Source organism: Lynx rufus, unplaced genomic scaffold, assembly GCF_022079265.1.
Source record: "Lynx rufus isolate CCGP_SWC_20201006 ecotype Redwood Valley unplaced genomic scaffold, mLynRuf1.p SCAF_8, whole genome shotgun sequence".
Classification (NCBI taxonomy): Eukaryota; Metazoa; Chordata; class Mammalia; order Carnivora; family Felidae; genus Lynx; species Lynx rufus.
Window position 1 is genome coordinate 118,079,893 of NW_025814896.1, and position 14,428 is coordinate 118,094,320.

Here is a 14,428-nt window from a genome sequence, read left to right on the forward strand (position 1 = left end):
TGATTTATCCACTCCCATGACTATGCACCATCTATATCCTGTCAAATGTTAAATTATTTCTCCCCAGAACTCCGGGTGCATATCCAACTGGCTAGTGAACACTTCCACTTGGATGTCTAATGGACACCTCAAACTTGATGTGTCTGAAACAAAAATACTAACAGTTCTGGTTCCAGGGTAGCTCAGTAAGCTTCAATTAGACAAACTCCTGCAGATAACAATGATGAACATTAAAACAAAACAAAACAAAACATTAAAAAACACAACTACCTGAAGGCCCTAGAGAGTGAACAACAACATGGGGTTTCTGGAGAGGAGTCAATACTTGTAAAAATGAATGCACAGGATGACTTTCCTTTTTTTTTTTTAATGGCTTTTAACCTGAAGGTTACTGTATTAAATGCTGCCACAGTAGGTTCATACAGGGCAGATAAAATGATAGAAAACCTACAGTCCTTCTGGCCTGAAGAATCAAAGGATAGAGTTTGAGACAACCATAGCCTTTGGAAAGTGAGGGGAGGAATCCAGGAAAAGAGAGCCAGAAAGGAAGAACCACACACTCTGTGTATAAACTCTGTCCAAATCTCTGGTCAACCTCTGAACTGTACACACATAAGTCAGGCTCCAGCGACCCAGATAAGAACAAAAGTACTAAGCTGAGGTTTGAGCTGTGTCCCAGGAGACGAGTTACAGTTTTATCCAACCAAGTTTATTGCTGTCTCAAACAAACAAATAACCAACCCCAAATTCAGCATTTGGAGGAAAACTATAAAACAGAATCCAGAGCCTCTATAACTTAACAATTACAATGTCAAAAATACCCCCAAATTACTCACCATATGAAGACAATGGAATTTGTGATCCATTCTCAAGAGAAAAGATAATCAACAGAGACTGACCATGAGATGACCCAGATGTTAGAATTAGCAGATCATAATTTTATTTTTAAAATTTTAGTTAATACACAGTACAATATTTGTTCTGTAGAATTCACTGATTCATCATTTACACACAACACCCAGTGCTCATCACAACAAGTGCCCTCTTTAATATCCATCCCTCATATAGCCCATCTCCCACCCACCTCCCTCCAACAACCCTCAGTTTGTTCTCTATTGTTAAGAGTCTCTTGTGGTTTCTTCTCTTTCCCCCCTTCCCATAGGTTCATTTTCTTTGTTTCTTAAATTCCACATGAATGAAATAATATGGTATTTGTCTTTCTCTTATTGACTTATTTCACTTAGAATAATACATTCTAGTTCCATCCACATCATTGCAACTGACAAGATTCCATTCTTTTTGATGGATGAGTAATATTCCATTGTGTATATACACCACATCTTTATCCATTCATCAGTCAATGGACATTTGAGCTGTCTCCATAGTTTGGCTATTGGCAATAATGCTGCTATAAACATTGGGATGCATTTACTCCTTCAAATCAGTATTTTTGTATCCTTTGGGTAAATACCTAGTAGTGCAATTGCTGGATCATAGGGTAATTCTATTTTTAGTCTTTTGAGGAAACTCCATACTGTTCTCTGGAGTGGCTACACCAGTTTGCATTCCCACCAGAAGTGCAAGAGGGTTTCCCATTCTCCGCATCCTTGCCAATGCCTGTTGTTTCTTGTGTTGTTAATTTTTAGCCATTCTAACAAGTGTGAGGTAGTATCTCATCATGGTTTTGATTTGTGTTTCCCTGATGATGAGTGATGTTGACCATCTTTTCATGTGTCTGTTGGCCATCTGGATGTCTTCTTTGGAAAGGTGTCTATTTATGTCTTCTGTTCATTTCTTAACTGGGTTGTTTTTTGGGTGTTGAGTTTGATAAGTTCTTTTATTATAGATTTTGGATACTAAATCTTTATCAGATATGTCATTTGCAAACAATTTCTGCTATTCTATAGACTGCCTTGTACTTTTGTTGATTGTTTCCTTTGCTGTGCAGAAGCTTTTTATCTTGATGAGGTCCCAATAGCTCATGTTTGCTTTCATTTCCCTTGCCTTCGGTGACATGTTTAGTAAGAAGTTGCTCCGGCCAAGGTCAAAGAGGTTGCTGCCTGTGCTCTCCTCTAGGATTTTGATGGTTTCCTGTCTCACATTTACGTCTTTCATCCATTTTGAATTTATTATCGTGTGTGGTGTAAGAAAGTGGTCCAGTTTCATTCTTTTGCATGTCACCATCCAGTTTCCCAACACCATTTGTTGAAGAGACTGTCTTTTTCCGTTGGATATTCTTCCCTGCTTTGTTGAAGAAGAGTTGACCATATAGTTGTGGGTCCACTTCTGGGTTTTCTATTCTGTGCCATTGATCTACTTGTCTATTTTTGTGCCAGTACCATAGTGTCTTGATGACTATAGCTTTGTAATATAGCTTGAAATCCAGAATCGTGACGTCTCCAGTTTTGTTTTTCTTTTTCAGGATTGCTTTGGCCATTTGGGGTCTTTTGTGGTTACATACAAATTTTAGAATTAGCTCTGTGAAGAATGTGGGTAGCATTTTGATAGGGATTGCATTAAATGTGTAGTATACACAAAGCTTAAGCTTTGGGTGGTATACACATTTTAATAATATTTGTTCCTACAATCCATGAGCATGAAATGTTTTTCTATTTCTTGGTGTCCTCTTCAATTTCTTTCATAAGTTTTGTATAATTTTCAGAGTACAGATCTTTTACCTCTTTATTTACATTTATTCCTAGGTATCTTCTTGGTTTTGGTGCAAATGTAAATGGGATTGATTCCTTAACTTATTTTTCTGCTGCTTTGTTATTGGTGTATAGAAATGCAACAGATTTCTGCATGTTGATTTTATATCCTGTGACTTTGTTGAATTCATGTATTAGTTCTAGAAATTATTATTTGCAGAGTCTTTCAGGTTTTCTACATAGAGTATCTTGTCTTATGCAAATAGTGAAAGTTTTACTTCTTTGTTGATTTGTATGCCCTTTATTTCTTTTTGTTGTCTTATTGCTAAGGCTAAGACTTTTAGTACTATGTTAAATAGTAATGGTGAGAATGGGTACCCTTGTCTTGTTCCTGACCATAGGGGAAAGGCTTAGTTTTTCCTCACTTAGAATAATATTAACTGTGAGTGTTTCATATATAGCCTTTATGATGTTGAGGTATGTTCCATCTATCCCTATTTTGTTGAGGGTTTTTTATCAAGAATGGATGCTATATTTTGTCAAATGTTTTTTTTCTGAATCTATTGACAGGATAATATGGTTCTTTTTAAAAAATGTTTATATTTGAGACAGAGAGAGAGAGAGAGAGAGAATGCACAAGCAGGGGATGGGCAGAGAGAGATGGGGACACAGAGACACAGAATCTGAAGCAGGCTCCAGGCTCTGAGCTTTCAGCACAGAGCCCAATGCAGGGCTCCAACTCACAAGCTGTGACGCCATGACCTACACCAAAGTCAGCAGCATAAGTGACTGAGCCACTCAGGCATCCCATGGGTCATATATTTCTTTCTTTCATTAATGTGGAGTATCATGTTGATTGATTTGCAAATATTGAACCAGCCCTACAGTCCAGGAATAAATCCCACTTGATCATGATGAATAGTTCTTTTAATGTATTGTTGAATTTGATTTGCTAGTATCTTGTTGAAAATTTTTGCATCCAGATTAATCAAGGATATTGGTCTATAATTCTCCTTTTTAGTGGGGTCTTTGTCTGGTTTTGGAATCAAGGTAATGGTGTCTTCACAGAATGAGTTTGGAAGTTTTCCTTCTATTTCTATTTTTTGGAACAATTTGAGAAGGATAGATATTAACTTTAAATGTCTGGTAGAATTCCCCTGGCAAGTCATCTGGCCCAGGACTCTTGTTTGTTGGGAGATTTTTGATTACTGATTCAATTTCTTTGGAGGTTATGGATCTGTTCAAATTTTCTATTTCTTCCTGTTTCAGTTTTGGTAGTTTGTGAGTTTCTAGGAATTTGTCCATTTCCCCCAGATTGCCTAGTTTGTTGGCATAGAATTTTTCATAGTATTCTCTATAATTTTGTATTTCTGTGGTGTTGGTTGTGATCTCTCTTCTTTCATTAGTGACTTTATTTATTTGGGTCCTTTCCTTTTCCTTTTCTTTTCTTTTTTAAAGTTTATTTATTTTTTTTATAGAGTGTGAGTAGGGGAGAGGCAGAGAGAGAGGGAGACACAGAATCTAAAGTAGGCTTCAGGCTCTGAGCTGTCAGCACAGAGCCCAACATGGGGCACAAACTCATGAACTGTAAGATCATGACCTGAGCAAAAGTCCAACACTTAACTGACAGAGCCACCCTAGGTGCTCCCCTTTTCCTCTTTGATAAGTGTGACTAGGGGGTTGTCAATTTTGCTAATTCTTTCAAAGAACCAGCTCCTAATTTCATTGATCTGTTCTACTGTTTTTTAATTTTATGTTAATATCATTGATTTCTGCTCTAAACTTTGCTAGTTTTGGGCTTTATTTGCTGTTATTTTTCCAGCTCTTTTAGGTCTACGGTTAGGTTTTTTATTTGAGACCTTTCTTCCTTCCTTAGGAAGGCCTGGATTGCTATATACTTCCCTCTTATGACTGCCTTTGCTGCAACCCAAAGGGTTTGCACTGCCATGTTTTCATTTCATTGGCTTCCATGTACTTTTTTATTTACCCTTTAATTTTTTGGTTAACTCATTCATTCCTTAGAATTTTCTTTAACCTCCAAGTATTTGTGGTCTTTCCAATTTTTTTCTTGTGGTTGATTTCAAGTTTCATAGCATTTTCATCGTGGTGTGAAAATATGCATGGTATGATCTTGATCTTTTGGTACCTGTTGAGGGCTGCGCTGTGAGCCAGTATGTGATCTATTCTGGGGAATGTTCCATGTGCACTTGAGAAGAATGTGTATTCTGCTACTTTAGGATAAAATGTTAAGCCTATCTGGTCCAGTGTGTCACTCAGAGCATTGTTTCCTTGTTGATTCTCTGCTTAGATGATCTGTCCATTGCTGTAAGTGGAGGGTTACAGTCCCCTACTATGATGGCATTATGGTCAATGAGTTTCTTCATGTTTGTGATTAAATGATTTATATATTTGGGTGTTCCAAGTTGGGGGCATAAATATTTACAATTGTTAGATCTTCCCGGTGGATAGACCCTTTAATTATGATATAATGCCCTTTTTCATCTCTTGTTACATTCTTTGTTTTAAAATCTAGTTTGCCTGATAGAAGTATGGCTACTCTGGCTTTCTTTTGACATCCATTAGCATGATAAATGGTTCTCTTTCAATCTGCAAGTGTCTTTAGGTCTAGAATGAGTCTCTTGTATGCAGCATATAGATGGATGTGGGGGTTTTTTTTATCCATTCTGATACCCTATGTCTTTTGATTGGAGCATTTAGTCCATTTACATTCAGAGTGATTATTGAAAGATATGAATTTAGTGCCACTGTGTTACCTGTTGAGATGGTGTTTCTGGTAATGTTCTTTGGTCCTTTGTAGCCTTTGTTGCTTTGGTCTTTTTTTTTTCCTCCACTCAAAGAGTCCCCCTAAAAATGTCTTGCAGGACTGGATTAGGGTCATGAACTCCTTTAGTTTTTGTTTGCCAGGCACAGGGTTGGGAAGAGGGGAGAGTTGGTATAAGTTGGTCTGCCTCCACTGGGAGCCACTGTGTTGCTCTCTGAAATCCCACCATGCTAGTGTTAGGGGGGAAATGTTGCAACTCTAATCTCTCGGCCCTAGACAGGGGATCTCACATGCCCCTACTGTTCAGCTAGCCCTCACAGATAGGAAGGGCAGTCAGCTTGCCCTGCACCATAGCTCTCCTGTATTTTTTCTTTGGCATGCTGCTGGGATTCAAAACTCAAAGTCTTAAGGGGCCCAGCATCATGCAGACCTGCCCCCTTCTCCAGAGTAGAGCCTCTCCACTCTGCATCTGATGTCCTTTGTCCCAGAAAAACAATCCTAACCCTGCACAGTGTGTGGAATCTATGGTGTAGCACATCTAAGAGCAGCAAAAAGGTTGTATGCCCTCTGTGTGTGCCTCTGTCCCCTGCTGATGATAGGTCTTTTGCTGGTGCCTATGGGATCTTTTGTCCTTGGAGAGGCAATATACCCTCTTCCAAAAGTACTCCAGGAAGGGGAATGTTCTCTGCCACTGTGCCTGGATATTCCTACACCATGTTATGTACTCCAGGGCCAGCACCCTCTTCCCCAGGAGCATGCACCACAGCTCCACTCTGGAGAAAGTCGTGCACTTCCAAAACCTCAGCGTGAGCTCTACAAGCGGTCTGCAAAAAAAACCCTGCCACACTCAGTATCTCTCACTCCCCAGTTCATGGTCCAGAGAGGTTTTCCTTTTGTGTGAATCCAATGCCACATTCTCACATTCCTCTCTCTTTCTCTCCCTTTTGTCTCTTCATGGAAAGGGTTCCCTCCTCTCTGCAGCACTGCTGTTTTCTCTCCCTCAGCTCACTTCCATGCACCTTGCACCTGCCACACTGTCTCCCTCCAACCTTGGAAATACTTCTGCCACTCCACAGATCAATTTCCTGGATGTTCAAAGTGATCTGACTGCACTACAGCTGTGTTTGAGAAATGAGGAAAGTCCAGGGTCCCCCTATTTCTTCACCATCTTAACTCTTCCCGTAGCAGATCATAATTTTAAAGTGGCTGTTATAACTATGCTTCATGAAGTAAGGGATTACATGTTTATAATAAATGAAAAGAGAAATAAACTATTTAAAAAAACGAAATGGCAATTCTAGAACAGAAAAAAATTAATATTTGAAATTAAAAATTTAGTGGGTAGGCTTAACAACAGAATGAAGACACCAAAGGAAAAAAATCAAAGACCTTGGGGCACCTGGGTGGCTCAGTCAGTTGGGCGTCTGACTTCAGCTGATATCATGATCTCACGGTTCATGAGTTTGAGCCCCACGTCAGGCTCTGTGCTGACGGCTCAGAGCCTGGAGCCTGCTTTGGATTCTGTGTCTCGATCTTTCTGCCCCTCCCCCACTCACATTCTGTGTGTATGTCTCTCTCTCTCAAGAATAAACATTAAAAAAAAGTCAAAGACCTTGAAGTTAGATCAGTAGAAAGTATCTAGTCTGAAGAACAAAGAGAAAAAAGCTTGAGGAAAAAAAAATGAACAGAGACTCAGAAAGCTATGAAACAATCCCAAAATGTCTAACACATGTAACTGACTCTTCTCTTGAAGGGGAGAAACTACCAAAGAGAATAAAATTTTTTTGAAGAAACAATAGCCCAAATTTAGTAAAAGACATGCATTTGCAGATTCAAGAAGCCCAGTATATTCCAAGTAGCATAAATACAAAGAAAACTTCCCTTAGACACACTGTAGTCAAACTGCTGAAAATCAAAGATAAAGGGAAAATCTTGAAGGTAGCCAGAAAAAAAAAATTACATTTCATATGAGAATAGGAGGAATAACTCAAATGATCCTGAATTCTCATCAGAAACAATGGAGGCCAATATCTGATAAAGGGTTAATATCCAAACTATACAAGGAACTCATAAACTCAATAGCAGAAAAACAACCCAATTAAAAAATGGGTAAAAGACCTAAATAGACATTTTTCTGAAAAAGACATACTGGTACATGAAAAGGTGTTCAACATAACTGATCATCAATTAGATGCAAATCAAAACCACAATGAGATATCACCTCATGCTTGTTAGAATGGCTACTATCAAAAAGACAAGAGAAAAATGTTAGTGAGGATGTGGAGAAAAGGGAATGCTCGTACACTGTTGGTGGAAGTAAAGTGGTATGACCACTATGGAAAACAGTCAAGCTTTCTCAAGAAATTAAAGATAGAATCACCATACGATCTGTAAGTCCCACTTCTGGGTGTATGTCCAAAGGAAGTGAAACCATTATCTCAAAGAGGTATCTGTACTTCCATGTTCATTGTAGCACTATTCACAATAGCCAAAGCATGGAAACAACCTAAGTGTCCGAGAACAGGTGAATCAAGAAAATGTGATATATTTATACAATGAGATGCCATTCAGTCTTAGAGAGGAAATCCTGTCACTTACAACAACATGGATGGACCTTGAGGGCATTATGCTAAGTGAAATAAGTCAGAGAAAGAGAGAAAGACAAATACTGCATGGTATCACTTATATGTGGAATCTTAAAAAAAAAAGAAAAAGTCAAATGTATAGAAACAGAGGAGAAAAGTGGTTGCCAGGGGGCTAGAGGATAAGGAAAATAGGTTGGTAAAAGACTACAAACTTCAGCTATAAGATGAATAAGGTCTGAGGATCTCATGTATAGCACAGTAACTATAGTTGAGAACACTGCATTGTATAATTGACTGTTTCTAAAAGAGAAGAATTTAAATGTTCTCATCACCCACCCCCACAAAAGGTAAATATATGAGGTGATAGATGTGTTAATTAACTCAATGGGGGGAATCCTTTCACAATGTGTGTGTGTGTGTGTGTGTGTGTGTGTGTGTGTGTATAAAATCACATGTTGTACACTTTAAATACCTTATCAATGTTGTCAATTATACCTCAATAAAACTGAAAGAAAGAAAACAAATAATTGAGGCCAGAAACCAGTGGGCCAACATCTCTAAAGAACTGAAAGTAAAAACTTTTCAAACCAGCATTCTATATCCAGCAAAACTATCCTTTAAAAACAAAGGTAAAATAAAGGTATTTCCAGATAAAGGGAAACTTAAAAAATTCACCATTAGCAGATCTTAGTGCAAAAAATGTTAAAGTTCTCAGGCTGAAGCCAAATAATGTAAGAGGGGAAATTTGGATCATTAGAAACAAAGGAAGAGGATAGGAAATGGTAAACAGCTAGGTAAATACAAAATCAAATCTCTCATCCCCACTCTGCTCCACCCAAGCCTGCTTTTCCAGTAGGTTTACTTATCTCAGTGATTAAAACTCCATTTTCACAGTTTCCCAGGCAAAAAAACAAAAACAAAGCCTTGGCATGAGCTCTTCTTCCTCTCACATCCCAGCAAGTGTTCTTGGCTCTACTTTCCAATCAATATATATTTAGAATCTGACCATTCTTTTTATCCCTATTTACCTTCCTGGTCCAAGCCCCTGCTATCTCTCACCTGGATTACTGCAATAGTCTGTTCATCAATCCTCCCTAATTTACCCTTGCTACCATACAGTAAATGGCACACGACACAGTCACTCTGCTGGTCAACACTCTCCATTGGCTTCCCACCTCTCCCAGAAAAGAACAGAATTCTTGTCACAGTCTACAAAGTCCCCATGTGGTATGACCCCTGCCACTTCTCTGCCCTTCTTCCCCCACCCCCTCTCCTTGCTTACTCTGATCTGGCCACCTTGGCTTCCTTGCTGTTCCACAAACACATTAGCATACTCCTGCCTCCGGGACTCACTTCTCTCCCCACTACTCTTTTCTGATATGTAAGAGCAGGCTCACTCCTTCACTTCTCTGTCTACATGATGCCTTATCCATCCTAACCATCCTAAATAAACCAACGATACAACATACATTCTCTTCCTCCCGTGTCTTATGTTAGTTTTCTGCATAACACTTATTGTCTTCATATTTAAATGTTTGTTGAACAAATGAATGGCCCAAATACCTAGAATACAAGGCTGAAGGCTCAGATAAAGGCCTAAGAGAGCTCAAAGGAGGAAACAAGTATTTATTGAGCATCACCCGTTTCTAGCACTGTTGGCTAAGTTATATCATTTGATCTTCATGACCATCCTGTTAACTAATTTGTTGTCATTAATTTAGAGAGAGATATTGAGGCCCAGAGAGGTAAAGAGATTGCCAAGGTTACGTGCATAGTAAATGGTGGCAGAATTCAAACCTAGATCTTTATAATTTCATTTAGATATTCATTTCATAACTCAGCTCCCTGAACCGTATCTGGTGCAGGTGAGGGAAGAGGGAGGAAGTATCTGGAACAGTTTCCTGGAAGAGGTGGCACCTTGGTTCCTGTGAGATAATAAAAAAAGTATCTATTAGTCTGTCCCTGGTTCCTAGCACAGAACTGCTAAAACCCTTGTAATTCCCTAAGTGATAAGAGCACTAGAAGCATCTTTTGTTCTAATATTTGGTCTTTGACCCTAGTTCCTGACACAGGGCTTCTAAATCCCTTGGAATTTCCTGGATGACAGCAGTATCTTTTGTTCTATTGAGGTGACTCTTGGTGGGCTTCTGGATGAGGGCCGGTCACCAGAATGACAAAGCCATAATGAGAAGCTTGGAATTTTCAGCCCTATGCCCCCATTCTCCAGAGAGGGAGGACGGGCTGGAAATGGACTTAATAACTTGATTACACCTACATGATGAAGCTTCCACAAAATCCCAATTGTATGGGGTTTGGAGAGCTTCCAGGTTGGTAAACATGTGGAGGTTCTGGGAGAGTGGAGTGCTCAGAGAGGGCATGGAAGCTTCTCATCCTTTCCCATGTATCCTGCCCGATACATCTCTTCCATCTGGATGTTCATCTGTAACCTCTATCATATCCATTTAAAATAAATATAAGCATTAAAGTGTTTTCCTGAGTTCTGTGGGCCACTTTAGCAAATTAATCAAACCTGAAAAGGGGGTTGTGGGAACCTCCAATTTATAGCTGATCAGTTAGAAGCATGGGTGACAACCTGGACTTTCAACTGGAATCTGAAGTGAGGGGGTGGGGGACAGTCTTGTAGGACTGAGCCCTTAACCTGTGGGACCTGATGCTACCTCCAGGTAGACAACGTCTGAATTAAGTTAGGACACCCAGCTGATGTCTCAGAATTGCTAGGTGTGGGGAAAAACCCACACATCTGGTGTCAGAAGTGTTGCAAGTGTGATAATAGTATGAGTAAAGGAGACACATAGGAAATTTTCTCCTAACATAGTTCCAAGGGATTAGGTATAGGCAAGAGGTTAGCATTGCTCACGCTTACAAGGAGTTGGATGGAGTATAAATTTGCTAAAAGGAAAGGGACGTTCTAAGACATATTATGTAAGAGATGAGGTGATACCGAGAGCAACTCTTTCTGCTTCACAATTCTGCCTAAATTTCTCAACAATTACAGTTGAGCCAGTGACCTAGACAGTAAGGATTGTGAAACTGAATAAAGTGGAGCCAGGAGGCCAGAAGGGGGAGCTCTCACACTGTACCACCCACAGCACTTCTCAGACCCAACAGATAGAGTTGTATCTTGAATTCGCAACCCAACCAGGAAAAGCCTATTTTACTGCCTCAGAAAGAGAAAGGAAGATTTTCTCCTTGCCTGGCAACAAACCAGCCAATGAGAGACTCACAACTCAGCCAATGAAAAGCCACTACAACTCCCATTTTACTCCAATGGACTTTTCATTTACAACAGCCCCTCCCAACTTCCCCCTTCTACTCTGTGTAGCAGTGTTCCTCTCCTTTGTGCTCCCCACTTGCCTATGGCTTTTGCTGTAGCTGGCTTGTCCCGAATTGCAATTCCTCTGTGATTCCTGAATAAACCCGTTTTGCTGGGAAAAAGACTGGCTGTTTCACTTCCTTTTTTTGTTAGTTTGTTTTAATGTTTATTTATTATTTTGAGAGAGACAGAGCATGAACAGGGGAGAAGCAGAGAGAGGAGACACAGAATCTGGGGCAGGCTTTAGGCTCTGAGCAGTCAGCACAGAGCCCGATGCAGGGCTTGAACTCACAGACCGGGAGATCATGACCTGAGCTGAAGTCAACACTCAACCGACTGAGCCACCCAGGTGCCCCCTGGCTGTTTTACTTCTAAGGTCAACAGGATGATAATCTAATGATCTCTTATCCTTATAGATTACTTTAGAGTTTACAAAGTACTTTCACATATACTACCTCATTGATCCTGTGACAGTTCTGTAACTAGGATAGGGCAAGTATTATCTTCCCCATTTCATATATGAGGAAGTGAAGGCTCAGTTATTAGACACCAACACAGGTCTTTCCACTTGAGGGTCAGTGCTCTTTCAAGGTAGTGAGATCTCTAGCCTTGAAGTGTTTGGTGGAAGACACAGGACTCCATGTCAGATTGGGGTGTGTGTGTGTGTGTGTGTGTGTGTGTGTGTGAACAATGGTAAAAGAACAAGACAAACTGTGGACTTCATGATCCTGGTTCAATCAGTTTTATAAACAAGTATTTATGATAAAATATATACAGATGGTCCCAGACTTATGACGGTTTATGATTTTCTTACTTTATGATGGTGTGAAAGTGATACACAGTAGACACTGTACTTCGAGTTTTGAATATTGGTCTTTTCCCAGGCCAGTGATATGCACATACCCTCTTCTGACCCTGAGCACTGGCATCAAGCTGCAGCTCCCAGTCAGCCACGTGATCATGAGATGAACAGTCAACACACTTACAGTCCTCTGTAACCATACACCTGTTCTGTTTTTGACCTTCAGTATAGCATTCAATAAATTACATAAGATATTCAACACTGTTACGAAATCGTTTCTGTGTTCGATGATTTTGCCCAACTGTAGGCTCACATAAGTGTTCTCGGCACATTTAAGCTCAGCTAGGCTAAGCTATGATATTCAGCATTTTCAACTTACGATATTTTCTTTAATTTTTTAATTTTATTTTTTCAAGCATGTGCTTGAGAGAGCGTGCACAAGCAGGGGAGAGGGGCAGAGGGAGAGAAAGAGAGAATCTTAAGCAGGCTCCATGCTCAGTGCAGAGTCTGACATGGGGCTCGATCCCATGACCCTGGGATCATGACCTGAGCAGAAATCAAGAGACGCTCAACCGACTGAGCCACCCAGGTGCCCCACCTTACGATATTTTTAATTTATGGTGAGTCTGTCAGAACATAATCTGATTGCGAATGGAGGAAGATCTGTGTAACATAAAATTTAACATTGTAATCATTAAAAAAAAAATGTTTAACATTTATTTATTTTTGAGACAGGAAGAGACCGCATGAACGGGGGAGGGTCAGAAAAAGAGGGAGACACAGAATCTGAAACAGGCTCCAGGCTCTGAGCTGTCAGCACAGAGTCTGACACGGGGCTCGAACTCGCGGACCGCGAGATCATGACCTGAGCCGAAGTCGGATGCTTAACCGACTGAGCCACCCAGGCGCCCCAGTAATCATTTTTAAATGTACAGTTCAGTGACATTAAGTGCATTCACAATGTTGTGCAACCATCACCACTGTTTTCAGAATTTTTTTTGTCATCCCAAACTAAAACTCTGTATCCATTAAACAATAACTCTCCGTTCTCCTGAAAACTATCATTCTACTTTCTGTCTCTATGAATGTAACTGTTCTGGGTACCTCGTAAGAGTACAAATACAATATTTGTCCTCTTGTGTCTGGCTTAATTCACTTGGCAAAATGTTTTGTGGCATTTATCAGAATTTCACTCCTTTTTAAGCCTGAATGATATTCATCATATATTTTTACCACATTTTGGTATTTTTTCATTGTTGCCATGGTTCAGTCTTGCTGACAAAAGACCGCAGCCTCCTTCATCAGAAATATTTTTCTTTAGGCTGCCAGTCCTAAGATCAAAATATACCAGCATACTATCTCCTTACCCCAGGGAAGCTCCTCCTACCCCCACCCCCCCATGCAAGCAGGGCTATTTGCACAGAGAATTACCTACTTGGGATCAGATCCCATTGTGAGGACCAGACTTCCCAGGAGTTTCTAGACTTCTAGAAGACAGTACTGTGCAAGGGCCAGGCACTAGAACTTCCCTTTCCTTGAAGAATAGAAATGGCAAAATATTCCAGTTCCTCTTCCTTCCCCAAACTCAGAAATGTAGCCCAGCTGCTCAAATTGCCTGGGCCAGGGAGTGAGAGAAAGGTGGCCCGTGGGGAACAGTCACAGTTTTTCCCCTGTTCCCTCACACAATCTCCCAAGAACCCTCCATCCTGCGTAGCCACTGCCCACTAAATGCCAGAACAGGGTGGTGTGGCCACCTGTTGGGCACCGGGGGTGCTGCAGCCTTGGGGCCCAGAGAGGCCACAAGGTCCACACAGGGATCCCGGCTCTATGCCATCACTGGGGAAGGAAAGGGCTTGCAGGCTGAAATTGTTTCTGGAGAAGCTAGATAAAAAGCAAAAATAAAAAACAAAAGCAGCCCCTACATCCAGACAATGGAATTTAATTCAGCGCTAAAAAAGAAATGAGCGATCAAGCTTAAAAAGACACAGGAAACTTAAATGCAAATTGCTAAGTGAAGGCAGCCAATCTGAACAGGCTACATACTGTGTGATTCCAAAGATAGAACATTCTGGAAAAGGTAAAACTGGAGACAATAAAAAGATCAGTTGTAGCCAGGGGTTGTGGGGGCAGGGAGGGAGAGAAGAATGAGTAGGCTGAGCACAGGGCATTTCTGGAGCAGTGAGACCACTCGGTAGGGTACTATAATGGTGGATACACGCTGTCATACATTTGTCAAAACCCAGGGAATGTGCAACACTGGGAGTGATCCTTAATGAA